This window comes from Tamandua tetradactyla, chromosome 25, assembly GCF_023851605.1.
Source record: "Tamandua tetradactyla isolate mTamTet1 chromosome 25, mTamTet1.pri, whole genome shotgun sequence".
Classification (NCBI taxonomy): domain Eukaryota; kingdom Metazoa; phylum Chordata; class Mammalia; order Pilosa; family Myrmecophagidae; genus Tamandua; species Tamandua tetradactyla.
The window spans coordinates 15,240,836-15,252,034 of NC_135351.1; positions in this window are offsets into that span (position 1 = coordinate 15,240,836).

Here is an 11,199-nt window from a genome sequence, read left to right on the forward strand (position 1 = left end):
GTTCCTGAGAGTTCTATTATAGGAACTACATATACAGCTCTAGCACTGTAACTATTGAAAATGAGGTCCATTATCTGTTAAATTTATACCAAAATTTATACCGAAATTAATACCAAATTTTAACTTCATGTCTTTTCCTTTGCATTACATTTTTACACTGAAAATTTCAAGCAGTATAATAGTCTTAATTCCATAATCATATTTTAAGTGCACATAATTTCTCTAAATTCAAAATTAATGCTCTTAATTTCAGCATCCAATTTTTTTTCTTTTTTCTTTTTTTAGTTTGTATAGAACTCGACTAATTTGAAGAATTCTTATGTTTAACCAGAGCCTAAATGTTTGGAAAATTTCATAACTCTGTTGTTCCAACCCAGCACAATCCCGAGACCAAAGAAGATGCCAGACAGAAAATTACTCATGAGTTTTAGTTGAAATTAAGGAACAGGAGAATAATTCTACACAACAGCAGCCCACTGGGAAGTGGAAGTCTCCATCTCACCCTAAACCAACAGAGGGAGGAATGCGAAGGTGGCAATTATGAGGTTCAGCACACTCTCGTTGATACTTGGTTACAGTGGATTCTCACGAGAGTTGGCAGAATCCAGCGAGAATTGCTTATCAATGGTGATTAGGGGAGGGGGAGGTTGTGCATCCTTTGACCTTTAACTTTTGACCTGCCGACGGATGTGGCTGAGTGACTTGCTCTCAAAATGGAGAAATGAGTGGTGCCCGGGTCCTGGGTCCTTACAGCTGTAATATACCTTAAGTTTATTATGCTTGACTTTTCAGGATTCACTATATTATGCACGTATTTTAGATATTAGCGACTTTAATATTTCTTTTAAAATATTGTGCTAGTATTTGAAATATGCAGCTAAATAGGAAACATTACCAAAATCTGAGCCATTATATTTTGAAATGAATAAAGCACATAAGGAATTACCGTACTTAATTATGATACTGTTTCTCCAAAGTCATCCTTCCCTGAAAAGAACCATTCCTTTGATGTTCCAAAATACAAAGGACTTGCAAATAATGCAATTCAGAGAACTGGTGAAACTATATTTGACTTTTATTCTATTGTACAGCCATTAAAAAAAAAAGTTAGTACAGGACTAGAGCACAGCTATGTAGCAGGCCTATTTGATGAATTATTGGCACAAAAGACGAAAAGCATAATGTGAAACAATTTCAGTATCAGCTTTTTATGAATTCACTGCAGTGTCACCATCATAAGTGTTGGATGTAACCGAAGATGCAAAGGTGATTTTTCTCGTTTTCAAAGGTTATTATATCTGCTTTCTGAAAATTTATTGAGTTAACTTAAATCAAGGACATTCAAAGAATTTATTTTCATTCCCAAAAATCTAGTTCACAGCAATAATTATTTCTTTCAGAAGGCTTTTTAACAGAGACTATTATTAATATAGAGGTTTTTGCTTCTCCTTTTAATTTCACAATACAACCATGACTTTCTTTTCACAGAAATAGTAGAAATAATACTCTTCTCATTAGCTAATCCTTGACAATGGCATATAACAAGGATTATGGAGTATGATCATATTTTTCCAGAAAGACTGTCGAGATAGTTAATATTTCATAGGTCAAAGTATAATATCAATGCTCTTCTTGATTTTTCTGTTTTTAACCTCAATTTTAAGCAATCCTAAAAGGTGACTTTTATTAGAGTAATTTTATCTCAAAAACCAGCTAAAAGTTCTAAATACAAGGCGCTAAATCTCCTTGGAATGGGAATCTTCTCCCAACCTGACCTCCCATGACTTTGGAGAATTATCTATTTAATAATCAAAGAAGGCTCTTGGATATGTATTTATAACATTTTAATGACGGTAACTCCCTGCTCTCATTACCAAAAAAGAATAGAGAGGACACATATAAAGCAGAAATAAGAAAATACTTTTCTCTACAAATTATATAATCCAAAAATCACGAGGCATTTACTTTACAAATGTGCTACTTGAGTGTTTAGTTCCTTGCACACACATGCACAGTTCATCTAAAACTGCCTGTGCAATGTTCTGTGCAAGGCACAGTAGGCATAAAAATTAAGCCAGTGACATAACATGTCCCAAGCATTCACAGTCCTCTGAATAAAGTTTGGGCTGGAAGAAGACTCTCAGGCCACTGAAATCCAGTAATGATTTAAGTCCCAACTAACTAAAATACTTTACAAGATACAAGAGAATTAGAAGGCACACTTTCTACCCCTAAGGAACATCCAGTTTAAGCTTAGGAAGTATAGAGAATGACATGAGACCATATACAGCTTGGAAACCACTGACTCAAACATTGTGAGAATTAAGAAAGTTATGTCTTCTTCAGTAAAGAATGATTTGTGTATGTTGGGGATCACTGCTACAGGATTTGGGCCTTTAGATTAGAAATGATGCCAAGTGGTGGAAGGAAACCATCTGAGGTGAATGCTGTTACTTAAATTCATGCCAAGTACAAGATTCATTCAGACCTTCAACAGATAATTATTTAGCACCAGCAAGGTAGAAAGCACTTTGGCATAGGGGAGTGATGCAAATGCAAATTATATGTTGTCTGCCCTGCAGGAGAGGAGTTAAGTAGAAGATGCAACATATCTCGAGTGACATAAAGGTGGTACAACCAGGCGCAGCAGTAGTACAAATGGGAGCTCCTGGCTGAGTGATCAGGGAATGACTGATTGAGAATATGGCATTTAAGCATGGCCCGGAAAAAACTTGGTTAAGCAGAGAGGGTAGATGGGAAGGCTATTAGAGACAGAAGGAGTATGAAGGAGAGCCATTATTTATCCCTACTGTGCACCATTTATAATATCATTTAATCTTTCCAAGCTGATATTAGTCTGCCGATTTTGCAGGCAAGGGGAGTGGGGGGGGGGCTGCATCTCACAAATGTTATGAAACCTTGTCCCCTGGCCCTGAGATGGAATATGACACCAGCATTGCACGATGCAACAGCGCTGCATGTAAGCAAAGGTGCAGGAAGCATGGAGATGGAGACAGAGGAAGTAAACAATGTATTTGGAATTTAGCAGGACATCTGGTAAAGTCATGATGATACTGTCGAGAACAAGGGCTAGATTTAAGGACAGAGTGCTGTGTTGGCTCTTCACGTTGAAGGGACACCCTATGGATCAGAGTAGTGTAAAGAAAGGAACACAGACCTTGGATTCAAAGGGCTTTCTTCATGCCCATTTCTTTATTGTATTAATAATTTATGACGGGGAGAGGATGGTGGGTCAATAACAGGACAGCAAAGGTGAGGAGGAGAGAGAAGTAATGCTGGGAGGCTAGAAAGCAAACCCAAGTTAACCATTACCAAGCTGGTCACAATATCTTTTCAACTGGTGGACTCAGTAAAACCATAGATGACATTAGTTGATGGCCTAAATAGATTGAGGTTCAAGATCCAAGATTTGACTACCTGGGAAGATGGGCTGAATATAAAACAGATGTGAATAGGAAACCAAAAGCCATGGCAGTTGTATTGAAAAATTAAACTGTACCACACAAGCAGTTTTAATTATACAATGTTCAGTATGTGTCCTCCTGCCATCCCCCTCTCTCTGAGATGGCAGGGCTGTTTCATTCCATAATGCCTCAGGGTTTCCTTAGAATTATCCTTTTGAGGCCATTGGCGTTATCAGACAGAGGTGGGGACTGCCTGTTGGGTTAACGATGGAAGAACTTAAGTTAAGGACTTAGGTGAGTTTTTAATTTACTTTTCCTACCACCCAAACCAGATACCTAGTTTTGGAAAGAAATAACACTTTTAGGTAATTATTATGAAACACCAAATAAATACAAAAAATTCCTGGATTAGAGGGATATAATAAATCAGTTTTCAGAATTCAGTACATTTTCTTACTTAAACGAACCAGGTATTCTTACTAGATTGTATGCAGGTCATGCTCTGTTGGTATGATAACAGTAGAGTAGATTATGAACAAGGCATATTCCATGTAATGCGTTATTTCTCACTCTAACAATGACAACAAATACTATCTGATGTGATTCCCATTTTATGGTTGAAAGAATTACTCAGGGTTACAAAGCTAGTTAAATAGTGAAGCTGGATTTAACACTAGGTCCATCTTTTCTCCTATGCCAGGCTGCTTTTCAGGGATTATTTGAGGTAATTGGGTGTATCATATTCCTTCTTAGGTGAAAGTCTACTTAGCATTCATAAAGCATTCCATTTAAATTTTCTACTGAAATGATTATGTACAGTTCCATGAATGGTTTTATAGATAATAGATTTTTATCACCTTTTGTGATGTCCTTTCTCATAGTTGCTTATTGTAAGAGGAGCCATAAAAATATTTAGCAAGGAAACATTTAATTTAAATAGCAGGAGATAAATGGCAATCTAAAGTGACTATTCTAATCAAGCATAGAACAAATAGATTTCCAGAGTGTATCAGGTGTCAGTTATGAATTGCTATTTAGAAAAATGTCTTTGTTACATGTTTCAGTGCTATGATGATAAAAGTTAGATTGAACAGAGGAAATTTAAACATGGCTTCATATTATTTAGGGAATAGACATGGTTAGAGCACAGCATATCATAATTTTATAAAGCCTGAGTTTGTATGTCCTAAAAGAAATAAAGCAATTTTCCAACATTTTGATAGAGGATAATTTTTAAAACTTATTTCTCCTATGAGAGGGGCATCAAAGTGTACTGCTTTTTAATTTAAAAATATATAAAGATAGGACTTCAGAAGGGAATGGAGATATTTATAAACTCTATTTACAAAAGTAATAAAAGGAAAGAAAATGAATCTATACCTCAGAATTAACCAATAGAAGCCACTAGAGTGGACCTAACCCTTTTATTCCCCCCTTCTAATTATTATTACTTTTGGTTTCAGGAATAAAGAAGCGAATAATTAGATATCTTTTATGATGTCCCTCCCTTAGTGGGTTTAAAAAGGATATTTAATGAAGACAATAGACATGATTATGCATTTGGTTTAGTTTGACACAAGACATCTTCCACATTTTTAGTTATTTACCTCTGATTGTTGCTAAATGAGATCTAAGAAAACCATGTTAGGTGAAAGATAACAAGGCTTTACATTCCTCAAGTTCAGTCATGGAAAGAAAAGCCAGCTTTGTGATCAGTCAATTAGCCAGGAATGTTTAGTTTCTTTGGTAATAGCAAGGTTTATTTTGCCCTGTAGGGTCAAATGCTAAGACTGGTTTTGATGCAGAAGTTGTATCCTTTGATACATTTGAATTGAGTTATTTAGGAATACCTCTACACATGGCACAATAAAGATTTTTGGTTACTTCAACAGTCAACTCAATTTGCTATAAATAGTTTACAGTTTCATGCATAAAGAGTCTGCTTGTTTATAATAAAATCACATATAATCCTAGAAATTATTTATTGAAAGATCCAGCTTTCATTAAAAGTTTGTTAATTCTTCTGAACAAATAGCTTACATCATTTCATAGTCTCCAAGGGGGTTCCAAACTTTTGAATTCATAATGCTGACAAAAGAAATTGAACCTCAAAAACTAATCTACAAGGAGAAAAATAAAATCATTATTTTTCTGTTGGAAATAGTTGAAAATGTCCAGTACCTGGTACATCAATCCTCTTTGATGGTTAAGTAGCCCTCCAGGTCAGTTCTTTAAGACTTTTTAAATGGAGATAAAGATCAGAATTGACACATGGACCACAACAACCTATTCTGGAAAATGTTTTGTTTGTTTTGTTTTGTGACTAAACAAATTCCTGAGGGCGCTTTGTTGTCATTTTCCAAATCCTTCAAAAAAAGAGATTTGGAAGACAAAACAGATTCAGGCATCAAAACATTTAAAGTTTCTGCCGTAGGCAGATTTACACATTCTTTAGCATTTCAGCTGGAAATAGAGAAAATATTTAATGCAAACTTTCATTATTGTTTCTCTGAGGAACTTAAAGCTTTGGTTGCTGTTGTTTTCACTGTAGCTGTTTACATAACTCTTTCTTCAGCAACCTTTATTTGCTGTGTAAAACCTGTACATTTTAATTCAGCCCGTAGTTAGGGGTCACTTGAATCTTGCCTGGACTGTGGTATTCATGAACTTTAATTCAATCTCTATCCAAGGCTCATTTTAGTGACCATAGTCTGTACCCCTGTTTTAGTTTGCTAATGCTGCTGGAATGCAATATACCAGGAATGGAATGGCTTTTATAAAGGGAATTTATTAAGTTACAAGTTTACAGTTCTAGGGCCATAAAAATGTCCAAACTAAGGTATCCAGAGAAAGATATCTTTGCTTAAGAAAGGTCAATGTCTGACACATGGGAAGACACATGACTATTGTCTGCTGGTCCTTTTTCCCAGTTCCATTGCTTCCACCTTCTGATGCCAGTTGTTTCCTCTCTGAGTGTCTTTGGGCCCTCACATAACTCTTCTGGGACAAAACTCTGGGTTCTGGCTTGCTTAGCATCTCATGGGAAGGCACATGGTGACATCTGCTGGACTCTGCATCTCAAACACCTGTATCTAGGCATCTGCTCTCTCTGTTGGCACTCCAAGCATCTCCAAAAGTCTAAGTCTCTGTTGCCTGTCAAGCAAGTCTGTTTTCTCCAAACTGTCTCCCCTTTTAAAAGACTGCCGTAAACTAATCAAGAACCAACTTGAATGGGTGGGGTCACATCCCCATCTAATTAAAAGGTCACACCCACAATTGAGTGTATCACATCACTATGGAAGTTATCTAATCAAAAAGGTTGCAAACCAAAATTGAGTGGGTCAATTTCTATGGAAACAATCTAATCAAATGTTCCACGCCACAATACTGAATCAGAATTATAGAACATGGCTGCCCCTACAAGATTGGATCGGGATACAAAACAGCACAACCCCTAACTGTTGTAAATTGTCTCACAAATTTATGACCAACTGGAGTATATAGACAAGAGAGAATGGATTTGCAAAACATATTTCAAGATACGTAATCTACATTGCAACAATATTGTTATAGATGATACTGATGTTTTATATTTTATCTGTCAAATCAAAACAGAAGCTTAATTTTGGGTTCATACTTTTAAATATTACATATGGAAATAAGTAACAGTGCTTAAGAACAGATTGCTTAAATACAAATCCTAGCTCCACAACTTACTTGCTAATGGTCAAATTATTTAGATTCTAGCCTCAGTTTCTCATCTGCAAATGAGGGCAAAAGTAAGCACCCACCCCAGTGGACTGTGTGAAGATTTAAAGAAGAGAGTAGGGACAGTAGTTAACGATTCATGGTACATAGTAATTCCCGAATAAATGTTAGCATGAATTATTAGATTTTTTTTTCAGTAATTTTGAATACTTTGCAGTAGGACAGGTGCTAATGTTTACCGGACAAAGGGCGTGTTCTTTTGCCCAAAGTGCTCAAATAACCAATTCCTGGGTTTTCAAAGAGAGAAAGAATTTATTACTAGGCATGTAGTAGGAGAGCAGACGGCCTAGTGGCCCCAAATCTGTCTTTCCGAATTACAGTAATTCTGATAGTTTTATTAGAGAATAAAACGGGCAGGGTTTAGGATAATGAGCACAGTGGCCCCACATGATATAATTAGAGGGGCTCTAATTATTGAGCATGCACAGATTGATTACATGCTTAGTCACAGGACTATGTAAGAAAATGGCAGAATGAGGTATAGGTGATTGTAGGCTAAAGTCTAAGCTACTATGAATGTCAGGCAGGCCTATTTTGGTTAGATCCAGTCTTGATTATCAAGATAACTTTGGATTTGGGGTGGGTTAGTTCTGGGCTGACCCAAAACCCTTCATTAATAAACATTAGGGGCTGTCTCTAGTGGTTACTAGACTCTAAACTTGAAAAACTGGATAACCGAGTACAAATGAAGGTTAGTCACAAGTTTTTACATCATAGGGGTAGAAGATAAAGGCTACAGTCATCATCAGTGATCAGGGCAGCTGGATTATAATTTAGAGATTTCAGATATTTCCCTCTATTTACTCCAGTATACTAGAAAGCAAAAAGGAATATCTATATAATGACTCGGCAATCAAAATCATCCCTTAAATCCTGATATCTCAGCTACACTAAAATTCATCCAACAAATAACTTGCATTGCAATGCCACCTATAAGGCCATGATCAGATTTTTATCAGTAGCTATGTTATTTTAAAAAAAGAAAAACACTTAAACCCTGTTTTTCAGAGCTGTGCTTTGCTTTAGAATGTTTTTTAAGTGTTTGCAGAAAAAAAAACAGAAGGCAGAAGAAGCAGAATGAATAAACTAAAAAGGATGTCTCTGACAGGTTAAATGGACATTTCTTTCTAAAAGTTTGAAAAAGTGAGGCTATTCCTGCCTATTATCAAAGAGAAGGTGGGCCATTCCCTGGCACAGCACTGTGCTATTTGCAGGCAAGAAAGCATAATTGTGGAAGACAGGTACATATCTCCCCACGCCTCCTGTGGTTGCCTGTTTTATCCCCACTTTACAGATAAGGAGGTACAAGGGTTTGAACCTAGCAAGGAATGGGCATGGAGGGGAGCATCCTCCACAGAGCAAAGGTTTGCCCAGAGACACAGCCAGGGGATTCTTAAACCCCGCTATGATGATGAGCCTGCGGTGCAGATTCAGGCTGGCACCTTCCACATCTCTTGTCTCTGCTGGAATTGTTGCTGCTCCCCATTGCCTGGCAACTTCACCATGAAGGGGAGGATATCTGAATGAGGTAGTTAGGCAGCGATTGGAAACAGTTGCTAGAGAAGTATATGGTTTAATTCTAGGTAATCTGCTTTTATATTTTTAAATTCTTGACTCTTGTCTTAGTACTTAGTTTCCTAGTACTGCCATCACAAGTATGACAAACTGAATGACTTAAAACAACAGGAATGTAATGTCTCCCAGTGCTGGAGACGAGAAGCCTGAAATCAAGGCATCAGAGGGGCCAGGCTCCCCCCCTGAAGTCTGTAGAGAAGAATCTGTCCCGTGGACCCTCTCCCGGTTTCTGGTAGTGTCTTGCTGCTTCTGTCATCATATGACATTCTCCCCCCGTCTCTCTGTGTCCAAATTTCCTCTTCATATTAGATTAAGGGCCCTCCCTCTCCTTTTGTAAAGGTCATTTTTTCAAAATGCAATTTTATTGAGATATATACATACATTCCATCCAAAGCCATCAAATTGATGGCTGGCTATGATAATATTTTAACTTCCCTAATTCCTTCTGTAATGACCCTTTTTCCAAATAAGATCTTATCTTATGGTACTGGTGAGGAGAACTTTCACATATCTTTCTGGGGGACGCATTCAGTCCATAACAGCTGTGCTGTATTTTTAAGTGAATTTTGTTTGTTGTAATCAATGCTGACTAAAATTTAATAAGTTTATCTAAGGGAGTATAGTTTTATTCTAAAATAAAATGACTAGTTTTAATATATAAGTCAAAACCTAAATAAATATGCTTTCTCTCTGTTAAAATAATGTAAATGACTGGTCTGCTTTTTTTTTTAATGCTATATAATAACAGGTATGTTTTTAAGAATCATAGAAATTTTAGATGTTACAAGGAAATTTGAAAAATTCATTCTGTCTCCTCATTTTGGAAATGTGGAAATTGATGTGCAAAGAGTAAATACCCTGCATTCTTTGAGAAAGATACAAAGTGGCCACCTTCATAGGTTCTGGAGACATGCTCCCTGAGTTTATGTCCTTCCGCCTCTGTCTACAAGGTTTCTTAACTTAAAGTCATTTCGTTTTTTAATCTCACAAAAAAATGAGATGTGCCTGTATGGTGCTTAGGAAAGGGCCTGGCCTGTAATAAAAGTTCGATCAACGTTCTTTTATTATTATTACTATTACACTTATTTCTGTTATCTTGGAGATACCAAAGTTAGAAATTTGAAACCAGAGGATGATGGCTGACAATCAAGCATTCTTTTATACTCTGAACTTTTGACTCCACACTACAATGTGTCTTTCTAATATACTAGATGATAGGGAGAATTTTTGCATCTAGCAATTTTATTTTTAATTTGTAAAAGTCTCCTATACTTGAAGTGTTTGAGGGAATTAGACACATAAAATTTGCGCTTATAATATTAAATAAAAGAATTTAAATTTATAAACAATGTTTAACTGAATTTAGTATGTTGGATTTATATTTTTTTACTTTAATTTGAAATGCTTAAGGTAAGACTTCAAGGTAGAAATATAAAGAGGAAAACTATAAATGTACTAGAAAAAATATAGGATGCCATCTTTATGACACTGAAGTAGGAAAGGGGTTTTAAGCAGGAAACAGAACACAAAAATCATGAAAGCTCATAAATTCCAAAATCATCAAAATGTGAAACTGTGATGTTTCACATTTAGTTCACAAAACATGAAAATGTTAAAAAGACAACTGAGATTAGGAAAATCCTTTTGCCTTGTATATCTAGCACAGACTTCCCATCCAGACATATTTTAATAGCCAGTAAGACAGCACTTAACAACCCCAGTAAAAAACTGTTCAAAAGAGTAAGAATAACCTTTTGAACATAGTAGAGAAAATACAAATGACCAAAACATATATGAAAAATATATACCTTCACCAGAAATTAGGAAAATGCAAATAAAACTGAGGTTTTCAGGAATCAGATTGGTAAATATTAAAAATCTAATCACCTCTACTGCGGATGGGCTTTGGAGGAAGCAGTGCCCTCAGACAGGGCTGGCAGAAATCTGAGTTGATGGAGTCATTGGAGAGGACAATTGAGCAGTATTCATTAGAACTAAAAATGCAGAGTCGTGTTCCAGTAATCCCCCCTTGTCCTTATCAATGCTAGACAATCAAGTGCCAAGGAGACGTAAGGAAGAATTGAAATACCTAAATGTCCTTCAATAAAAGTAACACCTAAATAAACTACAGTACTTTCCTTCTATGAATACCAAGTAAAAGGAAAGCATTAGATCAACATCTAACAATGTGAATACAATACATCTCCAAGACATACCTTGAGATAAAAAAAATAAGGAGTGGCAGAAAAATGCATGCAATATGATACAATTTATATTAAGAATTCATAGAAATAGGCGCACGGGTGGGGGGGGGTCAGTGGTAGAATGCTTGCCAGTCATGTGGGAGACCCGTGTTCGATTCCCAGCCCATGCAACCCCCCCAAAATGTTCACAGAAACATAAACGAATATAGTGTTTGTGTATGGATTCA